General features: G+C 36.7%; 1 long non-coding RNA gene across 1 annotated transcript; it reads right to left on the bottom strand.

Annotated features, from left to right (window-relative positions):
* Positions 1–18,064: 18,064 nt before the first annotated feature.
* On the bottom strand, positions 18,065–26,423 carry LOC125691453 (uncharacterized). Its single transcript, XR_007376136.1, has 3 exons — positions 21,704–26,423; positions 19,956–20,443; positions 18,065–18,136 (listed from the first exon to the last, which is right to left on the bottom strand). It is a non-coding gene; the product is annotated as an uncharacterized LOC125691453 (long non-coding RNA).
* Between the last annotated feature and the right edge of the window lie 964 nt (positions 26,424–27,387).

Below are 27,387 nucleotides of genomic sequence, written 5' to 3'. Positions count from 1 at the left end.
GCATAGCTGACAATTTCTGCAGTTTTATCAGTCTATGATTCTCCAAGTTCTCCTGAGCTGCATTAAAAAGAGAATTGTCAGCATATTGAGGCAGGCTGTCTTCCTCCTTTACTCTGTCCTGGTGATGCCACATCTGATATACGGTGTGCAGCTCTGCACTTCCCAGTTCAACAAAGGCAGGGATCTCCCAGAGAGAATGGAGGTCCACAAAAATGATGAGGGGCCTGGGGCATCTTGTATGAAAAGAGAGGCTGAGAGACCCAGTGCTGTTCAGCTTGAAGAAGAGCAGTCTGAGTGGGGATCTTAGCAATACATGTAAATATCTGATGGGTAAGAGCCAAGCAGATAGGGCCAGGTTCTTTTCATCAGTGCCCAGCAACACGACAAAGGGCAATGGGCACAAAGTGGAACATAGGTAATTCCAAACTAACATGAGAAAAAAAATTGTTTGAGGGTGACAGAGCACTGGAACAGGCTATCCAGAGAGATAATGGAGTCTCTTTCTCTGGAGATATCCAAAATCCACCTTGACACTTTCCTGTATGACCTGATGTAGAGAACCTGCTTTAGCAAAGGACTAGGTGATCTCCAGGGGTACCTTCCAACTCCTACAATTCTGTGATTCTGAGAAGTTCCCATCCAGACTGTGTGCTTCTCCAAGCTGGAGAGAAGCTGGAACAAGGATAGTTCCGATGAGCCACATCTCAGGACAAGTACATTTTAAGTGCTTTTACATATCTTCTGGAGCTCACAGGTGCAGATATTGCAAAATTCCTGCCTGTAAGCTTCTTCACAGAAGTAGGACTTTGCAGCCTAATCACCATTATCAATAACCTCTAATGATAAATAATATCTCTATCCCACACAAAGCAAACACTTGCAACAGACACTCATTTATAACAGTGATCTGGCTAGATACTTCAGGTCAGCTGGCAGGTAAATTATTATAAATTCTGAAGAAGAATTAGTAATCTTTCCATTCCATTTAGTCTATAAGCATGGTAATTAGGTTATTAATATTACTTGTTTTTCAACTCTGTTGACCAATACAATCCCAAACCTTGTTGCCAAGAGATAATATTACTATAACATGGAAGGATTTCCAACGGGAGAAGTAAGATGACAAAAAGAGCACTAGAAAGCAAAATAGTTCGGAGAAAGGAAGAGTTTCAAAAACTGAATTCCATCCTTACAAGATGCATCCTACATATTTTCTGAAAAGAAATGCATTCCATTAGATATTACTTTTTCTAATATGGAGCAAAATAAAAAATTAAAGGTGACTTTTACACTCAAGCCAGAAATCAACAGTCTGGGAACAGAAGGAGATTCCAGACATAGGACTTATGAGTCAGATGTTATTGACAGAAATCTAGCATTTCTTAAAACTAAAAAATAATTTAAGAAGTCATACTATTGTTATTTAAATAGCACAGTATATACTGAGTTTTAGCCACTGAATAGTTGTTATTAACTTCCACCCATCTTAATGGGATAAAAAATTGAGAAGATAATCTAAATTTGAATTAAACTTTGAACATTCAACTAGTATCTGTGTAACTTGCTGAATAAACAGAAGTGTTGTGGTTTTTTTTTTTCCATTTTCTACACATAAATTACATTGTGTTTTATAGTGGTTGTTCCTGAAGGAAAATCTGGAAACTACTGCTGGCTGAGGCAGCTATGGCTGTGTATTCTTTAGCTAGTAAGATAACCATGTTGAAGAGTACATCTTATGCTTGCGTGTGTTTAGATGCTGGTAATAAGAATGCATGTAGGTCCATGAGCAGCACAGCTAGTTGAAATCTCAATTAATACAAAAAAAATGTGAAGGTCACAGTCTGGGAACTGTAGTTCCTAGAACCAAATATGTCTGAAAAAGAGTAAAGTCTATAGTACATTTTCTTCATTTCATTTAAACTTGTTCCAAATTTTTATAGGGCATTCTGAGGGGGGAATTTTCTTAATATATACAGGCTAATGAGAAATAACTAAATTGGTTTTTTTTCATACCTTTCATTATTTTTATGTAATCCTGTTTGTGAGCACTCTGATTTCTACATAACATAAGTTCACAAAATAGCAACTTGTTGTCATGAAATGGGATACTCTTGATCTGAAGTAAGAATATTAATCCTAAGCCTTGCATCAAACAGTGACAAGTTTGAAACATATTTTCTTCTCTCAGCTCCACTATGAGAGTAACAAACATGCTTTTTGCTCATTAATGTGAATAATATATCAAACAGAAATGCCTTTAATTGTTTATTTTGCTAGCTGGAAAAGAAGGGGGAAAAAAAAATCAACTGATTTAACTTCCTTTTTTTGCTTTTTCTTTCCTCAGCTTTATTATTATTATTCCAACAGCACATCTTTCTTCCCCAAGGTTTTAGAGAAACATCACTCTCTCCATTGTCCCTAAAACTTCTTAGACATTTAAGAGCAAGAAACAAAAAAAAATGCTACTATAATAACTCCTTCATAAAGCTTGATTATAATTCTTTCTTTCAAAAGCAGCAAAAGACTCACAAACGATCCAGCTGCACGTATAAAACAGTGTATAGAACAAAAGTACAAAACTACACAAAATCTAATACAAAGGGGAACAGAAATCCACCTACTCTCAAAGTAAATCAAAGAGATCTGAATACCCTTACAAAGAAATAGGTGGGCAAAATCAGCACCTCATTTTGTAGTTGAAGAAACAGCTGTAAAAAAAAAAAAAAAGTGTATTTCTCCCTTCCAATTACAGCAGGAACAGTTTAGGTACTTATGGATATTTGCCAAGCCATAAAAAAATCTGGCTAGATCATAACTTTTATCTTTTGATTTCCATTTCCACTCTCATCCACTAGCTAACAGTCCTAAATTTTACTATAACAGTCTTGACATTCTCTACATTTTGTTTTCAATTTGATTAGCAAACAGGCATCAAAAAAGGAAGGATTTCAAAAGGATTACAAAATCCACTTTCAGTCTCCTACAAAGTTGCTTCTGAATTACTACCAGTCAGGCAGCAATGGGCATGAAATATTTTCTGGGCATAGTATAGCTAATATTCCTAAACTATTCCTAAGAGAGATGAAACCTAGAGGTCAAATTCTTTTGTAAGATAAAAGTGCGAAACTCTCGCTGAAACATGTGTGAATAGCCCACATATAAATCTGTCTCATGACAGAATTTGAAGAATTTCCAAGAAGAAACTGTTGGCATAAACACAAGAAAACCAAGAAAACCAATTATTTAAATGGAGTTCTTTTTAGCATATCTTTTTTTTTTTTTTTTTTTTTTTCCCTCTGAAGTAAGATTCAGCATTAATGGAGAGAACAAACTAGATAAACTAAATAAAATGGAAAAGTTATTTGTTTCTATACCCATACGATAACAAAGCAGAGTTGGCTGTACTTAGCATCATGCTAAAAATATTTTTAAAATGAATAAATAAAAACACCAGATTTGTGGATTTAATTGGAAGAACCAAGCCTTTTTTCTTGGCTCTTTCTGTTCTCATAGACACCACTGTTGCTGAGTAAGAAAACTGATAAAATGCCCTAGAGAAGCTTTACAACTCAACTGGCACTTACACAGCAGATAAGTCTCGCTGATATCAGAGTAATCTTTCCACAAGGATGAACAGCTCTTGAACAATTTCTCTAGGGAACAGTATTAGACACAAACAGACTTTCTCCATCATCAGACATGATATTCAGCCCATATGCAACATACACTGCTAGTCAGAGGCTATGGTAGTCACAGACTCTTTGTGTGCTACGCACAGTAGTCAATATACTGTTTTTTTATGTTTTAACATCAACAAATAAACTGATCATTTCTAATGTTGTACAAGTATATGAAGGAATGTGTCTGTAGACTGTAGGGCTAAAATACCTGCCACATCATCAAAATCAAAAATCTGAAATATTTTGATCTTTTTTACAGTTCTACATAACTGAAATGACATATTTTTTTAATTTCTACCTTTATTTGCTCATTAGTCTGTAACTGTAGTAGAGAGCAATTTCTTCAGTTACATTTCCAAACACAGTACAAGACCTTTTCTTTAAATTACTTACAACTCAAGCATAAATTATTTTAAAGATTTTAGCTGAAAATGGTTTGACAAATTCTCAAGGCATGGATATTTGTTCACAGAAGTTATTTATCTTCACTCTCAGCACAGACTTCTACACTTAGATATCTGGTCTGCACTGGTCATCTTTGTTTTCCCAATAATCAATATCTGACAATCTAGCACCTACAGAGGGTGTTTTCTTTTAAGTGTTGCCTTGGAACAGGATCAATCATCTGATCATTCTGTTGACACAAACTTAGGTGAACTGCCTAAATTTGGATACAGTCATATTGAATTAAGACTTTTCTCAGTACTCAGCACTCTGCACTGTATTAGCAAAAGAAATTGCATACATTCTATATACAGAGAATTCTTTTCCTTTATCTGTAGCTATGTTCATGAACTGCATTTACACTTCTTTACAGTATGTATGAAAGGAAGAAAACCTTTATAGGTGAGAGATCTAAGGACAAAATTGTGGAAATGATCCCATTGAGAGATTTAGACTGTTTTGTTTTGTTTTTGTTTTTGTTTTTCAGTATTCAAAGCTAAATAGGTTTAGACTGGTCAAATTTACTTCAGTTTCCAGAATTAACAATTCTATTCTTCCTCAAATCCTCAGACTTGCACAGATATCTATAGAGTGTGAGAAACCCAGAATTTTTTTCAACTGGAATGTTACATGTCATGTCTCATAAGACGCTTGTAGTAAGGGCAGAAAGAGTCACACTTTTGGACTGCTTATTTTTCTACATTCTCCTGCCCTATTTACAGCAATGCACAAGGCATAGATGCTACAGAAAACTGGTACACAAAGCTGATTCAGAGAAGACACCTTTGACAGTCATTGAGGTATGGGCCAGACAGTTCTATTCTCTCTTTCCAGTCCTATGTTTATGTTGCCATTAAAGGCTGTGGAAAATACAGAAAAAAAGGGACAAAAGTAGGAGCAAGTGCACACATTCAGACAACATTTTCAAGTATCTGGATTTTTGACTGAATAATCTTAATACTCTTCCCACAGATTTGTAAAGACTCTAAAAATTAAACTTCTGCTCTTTGGACTTAATGCTAGCATTAGTACATAAGCGTTTGGACTCCTGGTATGACAGCACATGCCTGTCCAACTGAGCTAGCAACAAAAGTGATGGAGATAGTACATATGTATTGATCAGCCAATAGAAATTGATTAGATGTACACTTTAACTAGTAAATTTTAAGCCTGTTCACTGACCGCAAGAAGTGTACAGGTTAGCACTTCTGGTTTCCATGACAAGTTCTGGATAGGAAATATTCTTGAAGAATATTTCCTGTTTATTTTTGTCCAGAATCCTCTCTCTGCTCTTTCTGTGCATTATGCCTCTGCCTTCTTCTTCCACATCCACAGCTATAGATTCCACTTCTATACATACAAAGATCTCATTCCTTTCCTATCTCTTTCTTCCCCTATCCTATATTACAGATAGTCCTTCTTCCTTGCACTCTCACTCTTACATCTTGCCTCACTGTCAGCAGAGGGAGAATTGAATGCAAAACCAATCTCATCCAAACCAAGCACAAAGATATTCAAAATCTGGCTAGACATAATCCTGATCAACCTGCTTTAGTTGATCCTGCTTGATCAAGAGATCAGGAGATGTCCTTCCCAACCTATAGCTCTCTGTTATTCTGTGGTCCCTCCCAGTAACAAAGCTAAGCAAAAGTTTAAGCAACTGAAAAGTTGGGCAACATCACTGTCATTTCTGGTACCATTTGTGATGCCTTTTGATTTAAATACTAATATCATCTCAAACTGGGATATTTTTTGCACAAAAGTCTGAAAGGAACCTGAGAAGGCATTTTATGTATTTTCAAATAATCAGCATATTGCATATTTCTGACTTTTTTAAAAGGTCCCAGGATTCAATAATTATCTTGGATTTTATATATCTGAGGCTTCTAACCCTTCTTAAGAAGCGGAATGCAGACAAAAGTGAAAATCAAACTGATATGAAAATTAAAAGCCATTCAACATTTCAATTTGATTCTGTTAATTGTTAGTGAATTTAACAATTAAATATTTGCATGTCAGTCAGCAAATAAATATGCCAACCAGCCTGCAACAAATTATTTCAGTGATGTAGATTCTGAGATGAGTAGATTCAACATCTGCCAACCTGAGATTAACCATTTCTTTATTAGGAAGCTGGCAATTAACTTTTGAAATGGCAATGAAATGGAGATGAGCAAGTAAATAACGCAAACATGGAGGGAATGTTTAGAGTCAAGTGTTTCCACATGACATGAGTTGGCAAACCTGCAAAGCCTACCTGTGCAACCTGGTCTAGCAAGCCTGCTTTGGCAGAGGGATTGGACTTGATCTCTAGAGGTTCCTTCTAGCCCCTACAATTCTGTGATTCTGTGATTCTATGTGATTCTGTGAAAATGACTAGCTCCTGAAAGTCAGTGAATTTGAATGGGTGCAAAAGAAAAAGGAAAAGAGTTGTAACTGTGAATGGTAAAGAGTTTGGAATTAGTGATTTGAATGAGAAAATGATCAAGAAGAAGAAGGAAGGAAAAATAATCAAGTTCACTGAAGAGAGAAATGTGACATAGTGAAATCTGGAATGAAAAATTCTTGATATTAATTAGGTTATAAATAGTCAGATGAAATTTGATCTTAATGAAAACAACCATAAGCATAAGAAAAACATGTGTCTGTGTACACAAGGAGAGAGTTCACGTTAGTTCTTAAGTAATTACTAGGGACATCAGAAACTAAAATGTCAATATAGAAATTCTGAAATTACTGTCCATATTTATATGCATACTCATAGTGCTCAGAAATTATCATGCTGGAGAATGGAACTGAAAATAACATAGAAAATAGTATTATGATTCTTTGTAAACTCATACTAAAGCATGTTAAATGCTGTGTGTGGTGTTCAAAAGAGCAAACAAGAAAAACTGGAAAATAGCAAAGATTATTAGAAGTACAAGATTATTCCAAAAGGGGAAAGATGACATACCAGAATTTTCAGCTTGAAAAAAAAAGCAACTTTTTCTACACAATCATAAAGAGGACGGAAAAGAGGAACAAATATAACCATTCGCTATTTATCACTGCAGAATAGCAAGTTTAATGAAACTGTCAGGTAGCAGGAAGAACTGTCTTTTACAAAAGTCACAGTTCAGCTGTAGAACTCACTGCCATTGTTAAGTCAAAGAAAATAAACTCAGAAAGTGTAATTTAACTTTGTACTCTGGGATGTTGGAAACAGTAACTTGTTTAACATATCTGTCCAGTTCCCAGAAGCTGGTAGGTTAAGTTAGGACTCTCTTTCTCCATCACCTCTTAGTATCTTCCACTCATTATTTACAGGATCTCTGTATGGATTTTCTCAAAATGAAGTCAGAAACTTTACCAAGAAGGTGCCACCATCATTTATGTATGAGATAGTGTGGCACTTCCAGAGAATACAGCACTTCCAACACAAGGTACCATCCTCTTTCAATTCCATGATTTCTGAAAAAGGACATTCTTTCAGTTCCAAGTGCTTACCTTGTCACCTCCTGATAAAAATAAACCTTCTGAGGAAGATAACAGTCTTTTCTTACTGTTTCTTGATCCTCTGCCTGAAGTACACATTCCTTGCCACATATTGTATTCTTTCTCAATAATCACATGGTTTTCTGCATGGTTTTTTCTACATCAAAGGTTTCAGGGCTAAAACTTGTCTTTCCTTGATTTTGTTTTTCACTATCCATGCTCCTCAAGAAAAGCAAACCTGTAACACAAGAATACAGCAACAGCAGTTTCACCATTACCCTCATTTTTTTTTGGCTCGCAACACTCTTTTACATATTATTGTTTTGTAAACACCTCAAAGTCACTCCAGCAGCTATGGAAAACATGTGTGAGCCTTCTGTGATTTTCTTGCGAAACACATACCCAGAAAACCCTTCTGCTGACTTTTGTCATTCTTGTTTATGACTTGTATACCTTGTTGGAGCTGCTGGAACATCGCTGCCTCACAAACAAGCAAAAAATAACCACATAAAATCCTAGTTTCTAGCATACCAAGATGTATAGAAACCTTCTTGAATATATGCTGGAAAGGGGCTGCTCTTACAGAAAAAACTGTCACAGAATGAAGAGCAAGCAGCTACAGTAGAGCTACAAAGATCCCAAGAGCTGTTCCACCTTTTTGGTAGTCCCATAAATCTTGCACTTTTACAAGAAGCATGAAGTATTTGTTTCCAGGAAACACACAAACATAGCACTTTAATGCATAGGGAAGCTGAGATACTTGTTCTACTTTGCCATTTCTAATGAGAACATGAGCCAGTAGTGTTCTTTCTCAGAGAAAAAAAAAAAAAAAAAAAGAGACAGAGAGACCAAGAAGGGAGTAGTATTTGCAGAAACCAGTAACAATTCAGTAGTGAAAGCTGGCTTAAAATGCATGCAAGTCACAAAAGTGTATGTTCTCAGAAACAGCTAATCAGTTTCAGATCCTAGGAGTAAAAAAATCCCAGGGTGGCTACTGTGCTGGAAGATCCTAGAAGTTTGTGAGCTCAGCCATGTCTCTAGGAATATGAGAAGGAGCATGTTTGCTTCATCTGTGAACCAAACTATTGGGCTGAAGAATGGGGGAACTCCAGTGTAGAAGGAGACAAGACAATCTGGTAATTGAGGGAGGAACTGGGAAAGGATTTGCAGGATGAAGACTAAAAAATTTAAGAGAAGAAACAGAGTCCCAGGATGAAAACAGTATTATTCTGAGCAAGTGAGGGTAGGAAAGTGGTTCAGGGATGAAAAGGAAAGGTGCAGTGGGGGAGTCTGGACACTAGGCTGAAAGGCACTGCATGGAAGTGTGGGGGCTGTGACATTGGAAGAACTGTGGATCAGGAAGTTTCTCAAATGAGAAAATTCTCTCCTTGTCTATTATCTGTCCACACAGACATGTTAGGTACCCCCACAACCCATTTTCATTTCTGCTGTCAAAACACCATAACTTCATGGTTCACACAGTGGTGCTGATGACCTTGTGCAGACGAGCAATGGGGAAGATTGTATGAAAAGGTAAGCACAGCTTCCCTTCCCTCTGCACTGCTTTCCCATAGCCCACCATACTCCATCGTTCTCTCCCTTAAAGGAATAACTTTTTTCTTTCCACAAACTCCAATTCACTTTTTTTTAGTACTATTCCCTGTTGACGTAATTAAAAATTAAATTTATGATAAAACCAAGGTGATTCAGTGTTGAACTCTGAGAGTTTCAGCATCTTCCTGTTCAGTACATTATACTACACAAAATGACTGCTAGTTATTAAAGAATTCTGTAGGATGTCAAACTCTTAATACAACTGTTCTGTCACAGTTGGACAGAGGAAATAAATCATGTGCAGACACATGTTTATATATATATATTCATAGTTTTTACCTGCCTTTAATTACAGAATTGAAAGTCTTCATTATTTCCCACAAAATAATTATTTCCTCAAAAGCATAACGAAAGATGACAAAAGAGTAAGAACAAAGAGAAGAAAATAAACTATAGGCCTTCAGGAAGAGGAAAGCAGAAAACAAAACCAGAAAAGGAAAGAAGATTGAACTCAAGCCAAAATAAAACAAAGGAAAATAAAACATACAAAGAGAAAGAAAACAAAGTAGAGACAGAAATATTAAAAAATAAAGACAGAAAGATGAGGTACAGGGTTTTTTTCCTTTGATTTTGGACTTTTACAAGGAAAGAAACTGATCACTTGGAAAGTATAAATCTAACTTAAAGGTAAGAATCTTCAGGTTTATTTTTAATTGAAATATTACTTTATTTATTTCTAGCTCTCTTAGGGAAACTGCAAAAGTAGGAATTTGCAGTAATAATCTACAGAAATTACCTTCAGTTTCCTTTTAACTTCTCTCATTGAAAAGGAATTGAGTGGCGGAAGGGGGTGGTTTTCACATTCAACGAATGCACTAAAGCCTGGTTTTTCACCGGGGTGCAAAAATAAAAAATAATATGGGGCACCACAAATAGCAGATCCAGTTCCCAAATTAGTCAGCACCGGAGACTTTCTAGTGAGGTGCAGCCTGTGACATGGAACTTGGAGCCACTTATGACTTTATGACAAAACTATTTCTTCGCGCAAGGTTTCTAAATGCAAAATGGAACTGACTGGATTAGAAGTCTGTGTATGTCAGGGAATATGCAGTGTGTATAGAAGTGATGTCTTGAATAAGCTGGGTGAGAAGTATATTCCTTTTGATTGTTGTCTCTTTCTTTTTAATGTTCTCAGAAAACGGCTGTATCTTTCAGAGTCTCTCAAGGATTTTTAGATAAAAAGAGAGGTTTTATCTTTGCATGTCTATAAGCAGTGAAAAACTCCGGAGACTGAAACCTACAGGCAATTCAAATAAACTAAATCCGATCAAGGTAATATCAATGCCAGAATTAGAAGAAAACCCAGAGAGAATATCAATAACAACATTAAAACAGCAGGTTTCAACTGGAATCAATAGGCAGTATAAACAGAAAAAATTAAGTCACAAAGTGATAGTAGATAAAAGCTCCCCACTCATTAAAATTCTGTTTGTCTTTGTGTCTCTTTATCAATGTACCTATATATCTATGCAAGTGTATCAAAGTTTATAATGTAAAAGAATGATGAAATAATCTAATTAATTTCCGGTGTCATTTCACATATTTCTTTCAAGTTAAAACTGCAATATTAATAATGGTTTGCAGTTTAATAAAATATCTCTACGTCCTATTAACTTCTATATCTGCTTGTTATAAAGCCCTTTTTTATCAAATAGCTAAACTTCAAAAGATTTCTACTTTGATCTGAAATGAAAAAATGAGGTTCATTCCATTTGTACAGAATAACCTCACTATATTTTATAGAAAGACAGTTGTCTGTTACTGCCTTTCTGTCTCAAAACACATTTTAACTTGGGCAAGTGAAAGGAAAGGAATACTGGAGAGAGAACATACATAAGAACAGGGCTGAAGATGTGTCTTAAAATTTATGATGACTGGAGTGAGTGAGATATTCTTCCTATTCGAAAACCAATAAAAGTATCAAGAATGAAATGTGGGGGTATTTATAGGTGTGTTTAATGCTCTGGGCTGAGCTTTCATGGTTTATTTCCACTTTCAAAACTGAGATTTTAACAATATGTTAATCTCCTCTTATTTTCTGACAGCTTTTTCTTTCTCACAGGAAAAAATTATATAAATTAGATTCGTAAGGGAGAAATATTCTAAATTTGAAGCTATTTTGTGAAAATTATATCACAAATAAACATTTTAGAAGATGCCATCCCAAACTTTTAGAGGGTAAATTAAAATTCTTCCATGATTGTAACGTAAGGGACTGGGCTTGTATTAGGCCACATCTAAAAGCTACCTACTTCTTGACTGAATAAGGAAAAAGCCCTTTTATATTCCTAAGCCTAGACCTTTATAAAGAAATAGTGTGAACCGCAGTCAACATGATCACTTCAATCAGAACACTGTTTTACTGGACCTCTAAATGTTACTGGTAAGTGAATTGGTAGGAAAGTTAAAAAAAAAAAAAATGCAGCTAGAGTAGCACAGTATGACAGACAATGTGGGGGAAAAAAAAAAAAGGTGGTTAGGTCTATAGCAAAGGTAGTATTTCTTGTTAGTATATCATCCAAAAAAACCTTTACGCTGAAGCGTAAAAACATCCTTTATCAACAAAGGCCAGCTGTGTCAGTAAAGGTATTTTCACTCACTAGTACCCATCCCCAGCTCTTCTCCACAGCTTCAATCCCCCTTTATCTATAAGCATACCACCATGTTGCTAACTTCCAGTATAGTTCTTCCATACAGTAATAGCTCCTTGTATGATCTATTTCCTCTCCAAGTAACTCAGTCACAAAATACGACAGTAAGGGCCAGTTCTCATTAATGTTTCTATAAGTGACCTGGATGAAGGACTCAAATGCATACTAAGTTTGCAGATAACACTAAGTCAGGAGGACTTGTGCCCCCTGTGACTGTAGAGAGGCCTCAAGGTTGGTGTGCCCAAGCAGCCAAAAGGACCAACCACAGCTTGGGGTGCATCAGATCCTGCACTGCCTCTCAACCACTGGGTTGGATTAAATATTTGGGACCTGATATATCTTCCAAATTCTACATTTTCCATGCTTAGACTGAATTCTGATCTAATAGGTCATCTAAGTTTTTAATTTCTTGCATTGAAATTCTGAAGGAGTGTGATGCAGTAAAGATGTATGTGTTGCAAAAATGATAGCTAGAGAAGATTTGAGGAGCAACTGTAAAAAAAATCTGAGGAATTTCTGCTTCTTGGCATCCATTACTCTAAGCAAAACCAGACATAATGCAGCTAAATGAAATAAAGTATCATGGCAGTTTACAGTTCATGTATGAATGTGTTCACATTTAAATATATTTATCTGTTCAAAACAAGATGTTAGATTACTCAACTATAATGACAAACTCATGAAAATAGAAAGGAAAATTGCATCCAGTGCAAGGGAGGTCTTTCAGAAGGTCATGTTTTTCTGGTCACTAAACAGACTGATAACTTGGCATGCCACATTTTTAAACTGCAAAAGTCTGAGTGTAATTTTCCTGGAAGAGTGTGTTCAGAACTGATTTCCAAGAGGATAGACAATGAAGAGTAGTAACAAGGGAGACATGGTGGCTGCTACATTAGAATCTAAGAAGTTTTTATTCAGATCTTCACAAAATCTCGGTTCTTCATGCCACATTCAGAAGAAACAGTGAGATAAAGTACTACATAACTTTTCTAGCCCTCTGTATCACCTATCATCTGCATTCCTTAGAAACAGATTGTCATGATGGAGATGCTTAGCATGGAACATACAATTGATTTAATGGTTGATTTAAACTTCTGGGTTTTTTTGCACTTAATAAGGGTTTAAAGTTAACCGATATAGATTTGTTAATTAACTGTCCAGAGGAAGTTTTACAGTTGATGCTGTTGTTTTCCCTGCAAATAACACATTGTGTGGAAGAGAAAAGATCAGCTGTACAATGTGATGCTGTTTTCAGTTTATCTATTTGTTTTATCTCATAAGAGAATAAGCACAAACATTCTGAGTCAGATGTTCTCATTAATGTGAATTCCCATTACAAAACTGAAAATACACAGATACCAAGATACCAAGAAAATACCAAGATACAGTTCTAAATGTCTCTTTGTTCAAATCATAAGCATATTCTTAAGAGTGCCAGTCCTACAAAATTTGTGAATATTCTTACTTAGAATAAGTCTTACTTGCCTAAGGACAGGAAAATAATGGTGCGAAAGTCCTGAAATATCTACAGCAGATTTTGACCACTTCCTCCAGAATCAAGATCCTCAAAACCTCTACTACCCCCATCCTAACACAGATGGACCCAAATGTCCCATATGCCTAAACATATATCCATATACTTCATTTGGTCCAGACTAAAAAGTTTTGGGAAAATGCCCTCTGAATCAAATTGTAACAAAACATAAGCCGGGGAACTAATACCTCTTTTACATAAAGAACAGTTTCAGTTGAAATTGTCCAACCATTTGAGAGAATAAGAGCCAAAAAGAAAAAAAAATATGCCAATTTGGACTTGACATCAGGAAAACATCGCTTTGAATACAGTCAAGACTGTGAATTGGTCACCCAGAGAGGTTCTTTCTTTGGGAGGTTTCAGGACCTAACTAGATAAAGCCTCAAGCAGGCTGATTTGGTCTCACTACTGATCCTTCTTTTAGCAGGAATCTAGACTATGGATCTCTCGAGGTCCGCTATAACCTGTATTATCCTTCATCTGCATGGTTTTTATACATTACTTCTTACTGGTTGCTTGGTGCCAACTTTTACAGGATCCTCAAATATGTTTTGAGGTAGGAAATAGGAATGCAGAAGGGGATGGTACTGTGGTCTGCTACCCCTTAAATAAATTAATTTAAGCTTGGCTGAGATTTAAGGCTCTGAAAATTATTACTGAGTATCAGCAACTGAGATTCTTAAAAATGGAATAGTAAGCTCTCTAGATAGTCCTACTTGGACTACACTAGAATGAAATGACCTCTCCACTGTTACTGGAAGCCTTTCTAGCTACTGTCTCCCATGTTTAAACAGTTTCTGATATTTCCCACAAAATTATGCAAATTTCTGATCTTGAAATCAAGTAATATTTCACACCACTTGAAATGCTTAGTCAGTTGCTAAATAAAATATTTCTCTTTATAAGTAAACATAGCAGAACCTGACTCAGAGCAAATTACTTATTTAATACATTTAGCCCTACATTCTGCTTACAAATTTTCCTTGAAACAAATGTATAGCATTTAAATAAGAAATATTGTCTCTCTCCTGGTGGCATTTGAGCTCATGTTATCTCCCCAGTTGCTTAATGATAAATGAACACCCCTGATAGATGGTGCTGCATGCAAACCTTCACATCAGTAAAGGCTGGGGCATTTGAAGGAAGGTTTGGTATTCACCTGGCTGCTTACCAGTGCTATTATTACCATATGCAGCTATTTATAGTAGAGAGCAGATTGACTTTGTCCCCCCTTCCAAAAAATTAAAAAAATAATAATACAGGAGAAAGAATGAATTTTGTCAGGTTCTGCAAGTGAGAACTGGGAAAAAATAGCTAGTGCTTAGGCAGTCAGCTCAGTCACAGAGACAGGATTTGAGGAGGACATTCTTCCATGTTTCACCACAGTTCCTTGGTAAAAACACAGGCGTTGAGGATAACCATCAGAATCCAGCAACACAAGTACACTGGAGAACTATCTAAAAATACAATCTCTTGATTTTTGAAAAGAAGACTCTAGCCAGCAGTGCAGTCCTTAATCCTCTTCTGTCCAGGCTCTGACCTGAAGTGTATGATAGAAAAAATACAAGAATTGATGAAAGTGTATTTGTGGAATCGTAACAGGTTAAGGGAAGATAAATGACTGATTAACTGTAAAACGTGGTACATTTCTACCATCCTAAATGCAATATTTAAACTTTCATATTTATTTCATCTCTATGCTCAAGCCTTACTATTTCTTAAGCAGTGACTACTCAAAAGAACACTTTCAGTGTAATGGATGTAGTCTTTGCTGTCTGAATAACAGACACAGTGAATGTACAGCACATTGGAAAAGCAGAGGGGAAAATAACTTACTTATCTCTTATTATATCTTAATAACTAATTTCTTACTGTTATAATGGAAATGACCAAATAGCTCTTTTTCTTTTCACGTGCCCTTATTATCAGACAACATTGCTATCATCTAAACAGAAGACCATATCTGTCACACAGAAGACAACCAGTATTGTACCAAGAAATTACATGATTCCTGGAAATTATCCTTCCTTCCTGCTTTACTGCAAAGGCATTGGAGATTCTATTAATGCTATCTTTTTCCAAGAATGGCTCTGCTTTATCTGAAACCTCAAAGTATGTTGAATAGGATATAAATTAGAATATTCTGTGAAAGTATTCAAGATCAATAAAGAATGGACACAAAACTTCACTTCAGTCTCTTGAAGATCTGCAAAACAGTTTAAGATCATCACTTAAGTATAATCTTCATATGTGATCACTAATATCACAGTCAGTGGCATCAGATGGTACTGCCAATTACACACCCAACATTCCAATTCCTCTGTGAACTGGGTAGTTTCAGATTGTTCCCACACCAATACCATAAAGTGGGGCAACTGCCAAAACTGTTTACTATTCATTATCTCATATAGGAGGATACAAAGTTGAAGTTCTGATTTTGAACAGAACCCACTGAAAATAGTATGGACAGCAAAATCCCAGAAACAGAGATAAAATTTTTGTACTTTTCATCTAGCCTCTTTCTGACTTTTCTCACAAGAGGGTAACAAGCTGTGTGCAACATGGGAATTTTTCTTCAGGCAGCAGAAATGTATTACAACCTATGTTTATTTATGCAAAACATTGGTTTGGCATCTGACTAAGTCATAAGACAAAGTTATTAGCCAATATCCATTATAAGCTGCCTCCTAGAGGGAACTGGAATGTACTAGTCATACTTAACATTGCATGAGATTGCCTGCAGGTACTCTAGAGTCAACCCTAGGCCAAATTATAAGCACTGTTGGATTTATGTTTTCCTGTAGTCTTGCAGTGCTTGTCTTTTGTTTGTAAACCAAAAGAAGAAAATCTTCCTTGCCTTCCCATGATGCCAGACCGGTTTGTATCAAAATAGGTTAATGCTAGACAGAGCAGTTCATATTTATATTACAGTTTTATCTTATATATCCTTTCTCTAATTAGGATGTATGGATATTGCCACAGGTGGAGACCAGTGTTACAGTGGCCATTTCTGTTAAACCATCCAAGAGATAACCGATAACTCCAGTGAGGTGAAAAACAAAGCACAGCATTCCTGAAGTAAATCTTAAGATACACTTTTTCAAAATTACATTTCTCATATTTCATGCAGTAGTTTTTGAAGTGTGTGGTAATAATGAGAAGATCCAGAGAACAATAAGCTCTGCAAAGTGTTGAGACACACACATCAGTTTTGTACGAGTATCTTTCCACAGTTTTCGGTTGAATTGAATGTATGTCATTCAAATCATGCTAAAAATCTTTGAGACAAATAATGAGGTAAATTCTTTATGTCTAGTTACCACGATAATTACTTTAAGAGTGTTTACTGACTTAGAATCTAAGCAAACAAATATTTATTTAGACAATCATATAACCTTACTTGTGTTGCTTATGTTCACTTTTCAATAAGTTGGAAACTAAATTAGAATTAAACTTCTAGTCACTATCATGATTTAAACTTTTTGGAATTTTATCTTAGAATTCATATTTTCTTGGTAACAGTCATTATAAAAGAAATGATATATGTTAGAATTGATTGTTGTAATTTAAATCAGACAAGGATTTGTGATCCTTGAAATTCCCTATTGCTTGATTTACAATGCTCTTCTTCATTATATCATCCTTAATTTTATACAATCACCATTTGAAAGATTTCCTGTTATGGCTGCTGCCATAATGAACCAAGGTTCTTTACCTGCTCAGAATGTTTGTTCCTATTGTAGTGATTTTTGTGCATGTTAAGAGACTCAGTACTATGTAATTGCTTGTTTGCTTGCCTGCTCCTTTGAATCTGTCTTTCATACATTATTGAGCTTTAGAAATCAATGGAATTTCAGGTGTCCAACAGCCATGTAACGATTTGTGAATATTGAGTGTTGGTGTATATCCCAGACACATAGTAGCCAGCATGTTTATCTAATCCTTTGATTCCAAGGACGGCTTTTGAAAACATTTCACACATACAATTATATTTATTTCCTTTTGAACATGGCAATAAATATGTAAATATCTAGATTTGTATGAGTTTTGTAACTTATTTTTTTCTATTCTATGTGTACTTGATTTCTGTTTGTTCCAGAAATAAATAAGATAGTTTTTAAAGTATAGATATCCTTGTTGTGTTCTTCTACTAAGTTTAAGGTGCTTTTTTCTCTTTTCCTTTCTTTTTATTTTCTTTTTTGCTATTTAGAATCCTCTTCATTCTTCACACATACTATCTATCATGTGACTTGAGGATAAACTGCCTCAATAAATCCCATTATTCTGAAGAACAATAGAAATTACAAATTGATGACACTACAACAATGATAAATAGCATGTTTTATTTTCTTACGTTATTAGAATCTCATTCTTACACTTCTGAACTGACTCCAGTTCACAATGCTGTCAGACTAGGCAAGCACTACCTGTGTTGTTTCTGTTAAAGAAAAGGATGTTTCTGAACATTAGGATTTGTTAAATTCCAAATCTTGTTTAGCCAATTAGTATAACCCATGTTATCTCTGAATGTGCTGTTGAAGAAGTAAATGAATAGTACATATCAAATGTGCCCCTGTTTCCTGAAACAAAGAGGATCTTATCTGGGAAGATGCTATTTGAAGATATGCACAGGACATCATGCCTCTCCTCTGATGCCATGAAAATAATCTTCTGTGGCAGTTTTGATGGTTGTGGATACCTGAGTTGCTGGAGGTAGTTAGGTTGGAGAAGTTTTTCTGCAGAAGAAAACATATGAACTAAATATATTTGAAATGACATTCACAAAGATTACAGCCATCATGATTAAAGTTGTGAGCCCATGGTTAGCTATATTTTACCTGTCTAGAGTCTTCAAACAAATGCATAAATTGTCAAGACTGGTAACTAGGGCAAAGTTAAGCATTTTACCCCAAGGTTCAAAAGTTGAATTTCATGTTACATTACAAGAAAAGGAAAGAGACAAGCAAAAGCAAAAGGCCAAGATACAGAGAGCAGTCATTCAACCCTCAATTCCTTCTACAATATTTGATATAAATACTTGATATAAATATTTGATATAAATATTTTCTCAACTAACTATGCTCAGTGACTGAGTACAAAGTAATGGAATAAGGAGAATTGGTAAAGTCAGGAAAATATTGCTAAGGAATCACCCCTTTCTTCCCAATATGTTAACAGTGGCTAAAAGTGGTGGCCCAGACGCATGTTGCATTTTCACAGGCCTGTGTAGTAAATAGAAATGCAGAAAGTGAAATCAACTTCCTCCTGCTGTCCATGAAAGCACAACCATCAACTTCAGTGTGATCAGTCATTCATGCTTTCCTTTGCTCAGCTTGATCTGCTGCCTAATCATGAGCCTGAAGGCCCCTCTTTGTATCTTGTCACCTGTCAAGTGCTGCACCTTCTGGCAAAATATCCACCAGTTACTCTTGTTCTCAGATTACTCATCAGCCACTGTCCCATATATTTACCAAGGCCCTGAGGACACTGATATCCTGGTCCTCAAGTAGGTTTCCTTCACATTCTTGCCCCAGAGGCTCAGCTTGGGGTTATCAGTCCTTGCCTGAGCTATGCTGTAGAATGCGTATCTCCAGCTCTGTCATGGTCACGCCTGACCATGCACTCTGCTAATACAGACCCCGACCCATGGATTGACTTCACAGGTTAACTTCAGAGTTGTCTTATTGCTAAGGACCTGTCCAGAAGTCAACAGGCTGACTGCAGCCCTGGTTACTGCTGCCAGACCTGATCCTACCTTGCTAACTTACATTTCTGTCTCAACTTGAGACCCACTTCAGGCTTGAATGATGATCTGGATTCTCCTTTGACCCTCACTGCTGTGTCCAGGACTGCCCAATTTTCTTTGCTTGGGAAACATATCCCCACCCCATTGGCTCTGCACCCATGCTTGGCCATTCCCCACCTGATGCAATTCTTGTGGCTCATGGTAGCAGACATATCTCACAGTGGCTAGTGCTCCTCTAAGACTGGAAAATTCACAGAACCACCCTCAGCAGACTGGTCTGCTATCAGTGTTTCAGATGAAGGCATCCTGTTGTAGAATGCTGAAGGACTGCCTGGCTTGGTTCCCACAGGTGGTCAGTGCACACAGATAAATAGTCCCAAAAAATGTGGCTGTCATTCCACTTGTAAATATGAGGAAATCACAAAGAAAGGAAGGACACAGATACATTGAAATTGGAAAGAAATGGACAGGGGAGAAAACAGAAAAAAAAAAAAAAAAAAAAAAAAAAAAAAAAAAAAAGTATTTTCAGAATCTCTTTTCAGATGGCTTTTACTATTCCAGTCCTTACTAAATCAGTTCTGGGACATTTCTGTGTCTTTTTGCCTTATAGCTTTGCAACAATGTAATAAGAGCAATTCACCTGCCATTACTGCACCTGTTTGTACAGTTTAAATTAAAACCAGAAACACTGCAAATCCCACTTCACAATGTCTTTCAGTGTTCAAGACTCTGAATTAAAGGCCTTCATTGTTTAGGAGGATTATTTCATTACCTTCACTGGCTTCAAAGAAATAGGAATCTTCACTCACTTTTCTATTGATCCCCGCTGATCAGATTAACTTTGTTTTGGATTCCTACTGAAACAAAAGACAAATGGAAATGTTTTGAACACTTACGTGTACAGTTTTGTTTAGTTCATGATTCTATTACATATTACAAAGATGATTATTGGTTAAACAAAGAAAGAATAAGGGAATTACTGTGAATTATGTTCACTAAACATCATTACTTTAAACAATTACAAAATTATGAAATATTTCATAATGCCATGTTATTATGGTTAATTCCACAAGTAAGTGTATATTTTTTTAGCACCATTTGTTCTTTAATAAACAATAATTAGGATAAAGAAAGGTCAAAGAACACTCCCATTTCAACACTACAAAAACTTTTAAATCCATTCTTGCTCCCATTTCCCCTTCATGCAGTTGATATTCGTTGACTTTCTCTTTGTTTTTTTGTAACAGATGTCAAAGGATCTTGATTTTGGAATGGGCCATGAGGCTCTCCTGGGACACTGCAAGCCAAGAAAGATGAATTGTATTAGCCTTACTATAGAAAAAGCTCTTCTTCTAGAAACAGTTATTTTCTCATATCCTTCTCTTACATACTTGTGTGCTCAGAAAATATATATATACTAAGGGGAATAGTACATGTTAATAACTGATTCACTTTATCAATGCTCTCCTGCACATCTACAAGCAAATTTGCTTCTTGTGTATTCCCTGAAGCAGACCATTAAAGAATCAGCTGTGTAGGAAACCCAGTTAATCAACTGGATGATGACCATACCTCAGGTCTTAGACATTTCTTTCCTCCCTTCTCTTCATTCTTTCTTGGACGTAGAAAGGACTTTCTGATTAAGATGGCAGAGTTCTTGCCAGATCTCACTAGCTTGCTACAGACCTCACTGTATCTGACAATTTTTTCTTAGCTATCATGCCTATATATATATGAGTTCTGCTGTACAACTATGACAAAAAAGTAACAGTGCCATTACATAGTGCATTCTGATGACACTGCAAAATTAGGAACTAAATATATCAATAATCAATACAATTGATGAATTACTGCTACATCCTTTACTGTAATGTGAATAAGGATGCTAACTCCACTTGCTATGAGTTCATCTGCTACAAAATCATGCAATAATTTGTATCAAGTTTGTTTGTTATCACACTTCTTTCAAAGTAAAACCATCTATGAATTTTTTTGAGACTTGTCAGTACTTTCTTTTAAATCTAATCAAAATTTCCCATACAACAATCTGTGTCTTCTCTTCCTTGTCCTGCCACCTCTAAAAAGAGTCTGTTTCAGTATTTTTCACACCTTACCATGAAGTATCCAAGAAAAGCAATAAGATCTGTCATTAACTTGTTTTTGGTACAGCGCCCACAGTTTTCTCAACCTCACCAGTGCATGTGCACTAGTCTTCAAATTGTCTTGGTAATCCCTCAACTATGCTTACTGCAATATGCCAACATCTATTTTTTACTAGGAAATCTCAGAAATGAAAAAAAAACTTTGTACGGGATCTCACAAGTTTAAAATAGAGAAGAGTCACTTCCTTTTACCTGCTAGCTACACTCACTCTGTTACTGCTCATTTCACCTTCTTCCCTACAGTTGTTGTACAGTTTTTGCTTATTGCTGGCTCTGTTCCTCCTGCTGTCCACTTAGGTCCACAAGTCATTTTTCACAGAGCTGCTTTTCATCCAGTTGATGCCTAGCCTTGATAGAGATGTCTTCCCAGACTAGGACTAGGACTTTGCATTCACCTTTACCGAATCTTCTGAGGTTGCTGCTGATATCTTGCTGCAGTCTACTGATGTCCTCCTGAATAACAACCTGTCCTCTGGTGAGAGAGGCACTCCCATCTAAGGTGGTGTGATCTGCAAACTTTGCTAGAGGTGCACTCTTCCTGAGCTCCTAGGTTGAAAAGAAACAATGTGGGTTCTCACATGAACTTATGAGGGTCTCCATTAATAACTTTCTCCCAGAAGAAATTACTTCCACAGTCATAATCCTTTGAGCTTTATACGAGTCAGTGGTCTGCTCACCTTGAGCCTTCTTGGGCTTAGGATCTGAACTGGAGAATGGTCTTTGCAGTGCCTCCAGCTCCCTTTCCACATATAAGTATGAAGAATATAGAGATGCTGCTTTCAATAAAAATAACCAAAAGAAAATGAGTGGTATTAATGTAGAGTCAAATAAGGAGTTGAGAAAAATGAGCTGGAGGAAATGGATAAATAGAAACACAGAAGATGGAAAGAAAGAAGGAAAAAATGGCAATACATGGGCAAAGGATTAGAAAAGGAGAAGGCCTGAAAAGAAATGATGAAAAATAAAGTACAATTAGGAGAAAAATGCTGTATCCAGAAGAAACTAACTAGTAATTCTCGAGTTTTATCTGTCACTGCAAGTGACATTATTAGCCCTATCGGTCAGTAGAAACCAGGAGCCCAACACTGTTCTCAATGCTGTGCTGTTCCTTCCCTCAGGAAAGGACTATTCTTGTTCTCCTGTGCCATACTGAAAGAAAATAATCTGGATGTTCTGCTTCCAGGACTTCAAGGCTTCACTCATAACAATGCACAACAAAAGGAAATAAGCAAACAAAACAGGAGTGAAATTGAGATGGCAAGGAATCTTGACCACACTCTTCCAGTGAATAGTTCAGTTTCTGCTAGAAAGGTCTTTTTCACATCTACAGAGCTTGTCACATTTTAAAAGAGTGAATAAACTTGTAGCAGTGTGAAAAAGTCTCAGCAAACCTCTGTGCACATGGAAATTGTTTGTTACATCAACACAGAAGTTTGTTTGTCAAAACTTAGTGGCACTGCATTATGGGGAAGCTTCCCAACAGGTCCTAAAACAGATTCATGGAGTGGGGATTAGTCAGAGCTCCAATCAATATCTGGAAAGATTATTTTATTTGAACTAAATGTGCTGGTATTCATCACTATATGAAATAACAAGTGGTTCAGAACAAGTGAATAATGTGAAGAAGAAGGAAATTGCACAGAGTAGGCTTTGTAAGGATTGTGAGATTATTGTGAATTATGCTGGCAGTATCTACTACACCAGTGCAACTGTTTCCATGAAGTATTGGAATTATTAAGGTTACTATTGAAATGTTTATGGTAACAGTGTCCCAGGTTACTGCAGTTGCAGCAATGATGCCAGCACAGTATGAACTACTGTAAATGCTTGCACTTGTTGATCTAGACAAGGAGAGAGAGAGAAAATAAAACACACCTGCAAAAAATTGAATGATCTTATTGCTGTCTGTGATACCCATGGAAAGGATGAGGAAATAAATAAGAAGAGAAACAAAAGTAAATATTTTCCTACCTGTTATCAGCCCAGTTCTGCAGGATACGGCCTTTTATTTTCCTTACCTTCAAAACATTCGCTGTGCTTAGGATTTTTTTTACCTGACTTTATTCAAATATCTCAGAATCTTCCAAAGAAGTCCAGGTGTTATTTGTTTGGACTTAAGGATAAAGGTCCAGATGCTACTATCTATACTCACATTGACCAATATTTTATTCCACTGGTAGCTTCTTTAAGTTGAGGGTACAGCATACATTGAGTGCATCGTTCCTTACATATTTTTTCTTTTCATGTAGTAATTAATCTCAGAAAGCTTCCAGCTGCTAAACTTAGGGTCTTAATTTGGGCCTGTTGTGTTTATAAACGCTCATAATTTCTGACTGTTCTTAATAATGTCTGTAGGTCTCTGAGCATCATGACTTAGACTTCTAAAATTTATCTTGTCTGGGAGCAATGCAAAACATATGAGGAAACAGTAGAATGCATGTGGAAAAAAATAATCATAACAACTACTATATATCTATCCATACTGTCTTGTAAATTGAGGCAGCCTAGTTATGCATGAAAAATTAACGCGAGATGTGATGCTCTTATTATTATTTGAGTGTTCTCAACCCCAAGCAAAATTTAAAAAAATTGCCATCTTTGGTAAAATAGTACCATGCTTAAATAAAGTGTAACATATGAGATGGGGAACAGCAGTTTCAGGAAAGAAAAAATGCAATGAATCAATAAAATAAACTCAGTGCTACTTGGTAGAATACAATGCTGCAGACTGTGGCTGCATATTAAGTTCTAGTCATTGCCACAATAATTTCACTACCATGGAAAACCTGTTCTAAATAGAAAAAAAAAAGAAAATTGAACTTTCTGGTTTCCTGTTTCTCAGATCAGCTAAACCAATCATTCAGCAAAGGACTTTCTTGATAAGAAAAACTGTATTCTTAATCCACCAGTCAATATTTGTTCTAAGCAACAAATATGTCAGAATTTTCTCATAATGCTATATTTCAGTAAAAGTATTTTCAATAAATTACTGTTATTTTTTAAACTCCTTTATTTCTGATCTCACTGTTATACTTATGCAATAATTTTAATGGACTAGTGCTGTTTCATACAGACCAGGCTTAAACTGTGTTGACATTAAAATATATTTTTATTTTATTAGAAAAAAAAAATCCAAAAGGTATGGGTTTCATGGACTTCAATATTTTAATGTGGAGGAGAGAAACATAATAGGAAAGCTAATTACAGTTCAGCAAGCCTATACAAAGGAATTCATGCAAGTGTATTAACACCTAAAAATGAATAGTCTGATCTGAGTGTTGATCTTTCAGAGGAAAAAAGTCTTGCCCACGTCTACACAGATCATTAAAAAACAAAGCAACAGCTCACACCTGCACTTAGAATACAATCCAAGCAATCTTATTAAAAAATATATTATTGGACAAAACAAAAATGTCATCATTAAAATGCAGCATACATCAGTGGATGCATAAGTCAATTATATTAGTCAAAAGACTGACTATACATCTAAGGAAAAAGAAAGCAAAGCAAAGAAAGAAAATACACCAACTGCTACTAATGCTGAAACGTAAGAAGAAAGCTGTAGAAGAAGTGGAGTTATGTTGTAAATTAAGTTGTTTATAGAATATTAAAAAGAAACCAGTGAGCTTGTGTGAAGAATTTCAATTCAACAAATTCCAGTTTAAGGTTTATTTAATAGTTTGTACTGCCATAACTGCATGATTTAAATGGTAGCGCTGTATTTTATCAGTAATAATACAGTGGAAATGCACACACCTTCCAAAGTGGGCAAGAATAAACACACACAGCCAAATACGATCTGTTAATATATGTGTTTCATTATCAAAATAAATGGAGTAAGCAATATTGTGTGGATGTGCTGTGACTACTGTACTCATAACTTTAAGAAAAGCACAGGCCTTCAAGAATTAAAATGCCAGGCCTACAGATCTATAATGCCCATAACATCTTTGAGTCATTACAAAAATTCAGGTGGAATGTGCAACTAACACGCAGTAGAGGAGAGCAATGTGTTCACCAGCATTTTGGCTGTGAGAAATGTCAATAGTTTTGCTGCAAGACTTGGAACTGACTGTAGTGTCAGCTTTGAATGCCTTATACATTTTTATTATAATAGTGAGATTTGATGTTTTTTGAGGCCTATACAGCACATGTACCAGACCTGAGATGATTCTTGGGTTCAGGACATGGCATAGCTACTTCACAACATGAAAGAAAGATTAGACCCAAGTACTTCTGGCACCAATAAATCTGAGTTGAGATGCTGGTGACATGTAAGCTTCACTGCTGCCATGATGCTGTTGGTTCATGTGTCCTTTTCTTTTCTGTAGATCTTCAAAAATCAGGACACCCTTGGACATGGAGAATGGGGAAGGCCAGGAGTTTCCACTCTGCTCCTGCCTGACGTACAGCTCACTCCTAGACCACCAAACACAATCTGTAACTGAGGGTCTCTGGAGGCTGCCCCATAGCTGCCCTGGCCAAGGTTGAGTGTAGTTGCAGTGTTGTAATTCAGCACTGCACAAGCAGCTCTGCAGTGGACAGAGGACTTAATCAGACATCTCTGCAGTGAGCTGGCCAACTGGTGTGGATGTGAATATCCAGGCTCACCCTTATGGATGCACTTCCTCTCAGGTGGTACATGCACCCTTGGGCTAACCAGTCATGGAACTGCCCAAGAAGATCTTCAGTGACACTTCTTGGGGACCCCCAAACACTATGTGTGCCCTAGTTCAAACTAGTGCCTCCGCACTACCGAAGATCAGTTTTAAGCTTGCTTCTTCTTCCACTTTCTTTTCCTATAGTTTAAAAGTACCAACACTGTGCTTTCCCTATTACTGCTGTTTCCTAAACAGAAACACTTGGTAGCTAAGAGGGAGAAATACTCCATTGGCTACCTCCAGAGATACCATTTAATGGCTATTCCTGCTCTGAAATTGATCATGTGTGGTTCCAGAGCATCACTGTGATGTGGGGAGAGATGAGTCTGAGCCCTTGATGCTCCCTGACCTCCAGTGTGGGCCTAGTGGTTCTGGGTGGAGGAGGGATCAACAGTGCATGTTCTGAGCAACAGATAGGCAGACTCACAGAGCTCCGTTTGACAGGTTGCACTGCCAAATCCAACAGAAGGAAAAGAAAGAGTGAAAGAAGGAGGGAGGGAGGGAGGGAGGGAGGGAGGGAGGGAGGGAGGGAGGGAGGGAGGGAGGAAGGGAGGAAGGGAGGAAGGGAGGAAGGGAGGAAGGGAGGAAGGGAGGAAGGGAGGAAGGGAGGAAGGGAGGAAGGGAGGAAGGGAGGAAGGGAGGAAGGGAGGAAGGAAGGAAGGGAGGAAGGAAGGGAGGAAGGAAGGAAGGAAGGAAGGAAGGAAGGAAGGAAGGAAGGAAGGAAGGAAGGAAGGAAGGAAGGAAGGAAGGAAGGAAGGAAGGAAGGAAGGAAGGAAGGAAGGAAGGAAGGAAGGAAGGAAGGAAGGAAGGAAGGAAGGAAGGAAGGAAGGAAGGAAGGAAGGAAGGAAGGAAGGAAGGAAGGAAGGAAGGAAGGAAGGAAGGAAGGAAGGAAGGAAGGAAGGAAGGAAGGAAGGAAGGAAGGAAGGAAGGAAGGAAGGAAGGAAGGAAGGAAGGAAGGAAGGAAGGAAGGAAGGAAGGAAGGAAGGAAGGAAGGAAGGAAAAAATGAGAGAAAAATTCTACTTTTAGGGATCAAGTTTTGCTGCAGAAATTCAGTAGAATGCATTAAGGAGAGACTGTCTTCAATTAAAAACATATATTTCTTTACTTACCTATGCATTTTACTATCTATTTATCTATTTATTGATTGATTTATTCTGCTGGGGCAGATAATGGTTAGACTGGATGGTCTTAGTGGTCTTTTCCAACCTTAATGGTTTAATGATTCTATGGTACTATAAACCCTGTGCAGCAGGGTGCTTTTGGACAACCCTGACAAGTGCTGCAGCTCAACTCTGCTCGTGTTGTGTCTTAGAAACGAAAAGCGCGGTGGCTGGAAAAATTGAGAACCGAGGAGAAAGGTCAAGGGTGGAGAGGCTGGTCAGTTTTTTGTAGTCCTGGCCGAAGAATTATAAATAAT

Source organism: Lagopus muta, chromosome 3 (assembly GCF_023343835.1).
Source record: "Lagopus muta isolate bLagMut1 chromosome 3, bLagMut1 primary, whole genome shotgun sequence".
NCBI classification, from domain to species: Eukaryota; Metazoa; Chordata; class Aves; order Galliformes; family Phasianidae; genus Lagopus; species Lagopus muta.
The sequence above is the reverse complement of the archived record's forward strand: the minus strand, read 5'-3'. Positions and strand labels throughout refer to the sequence as shown.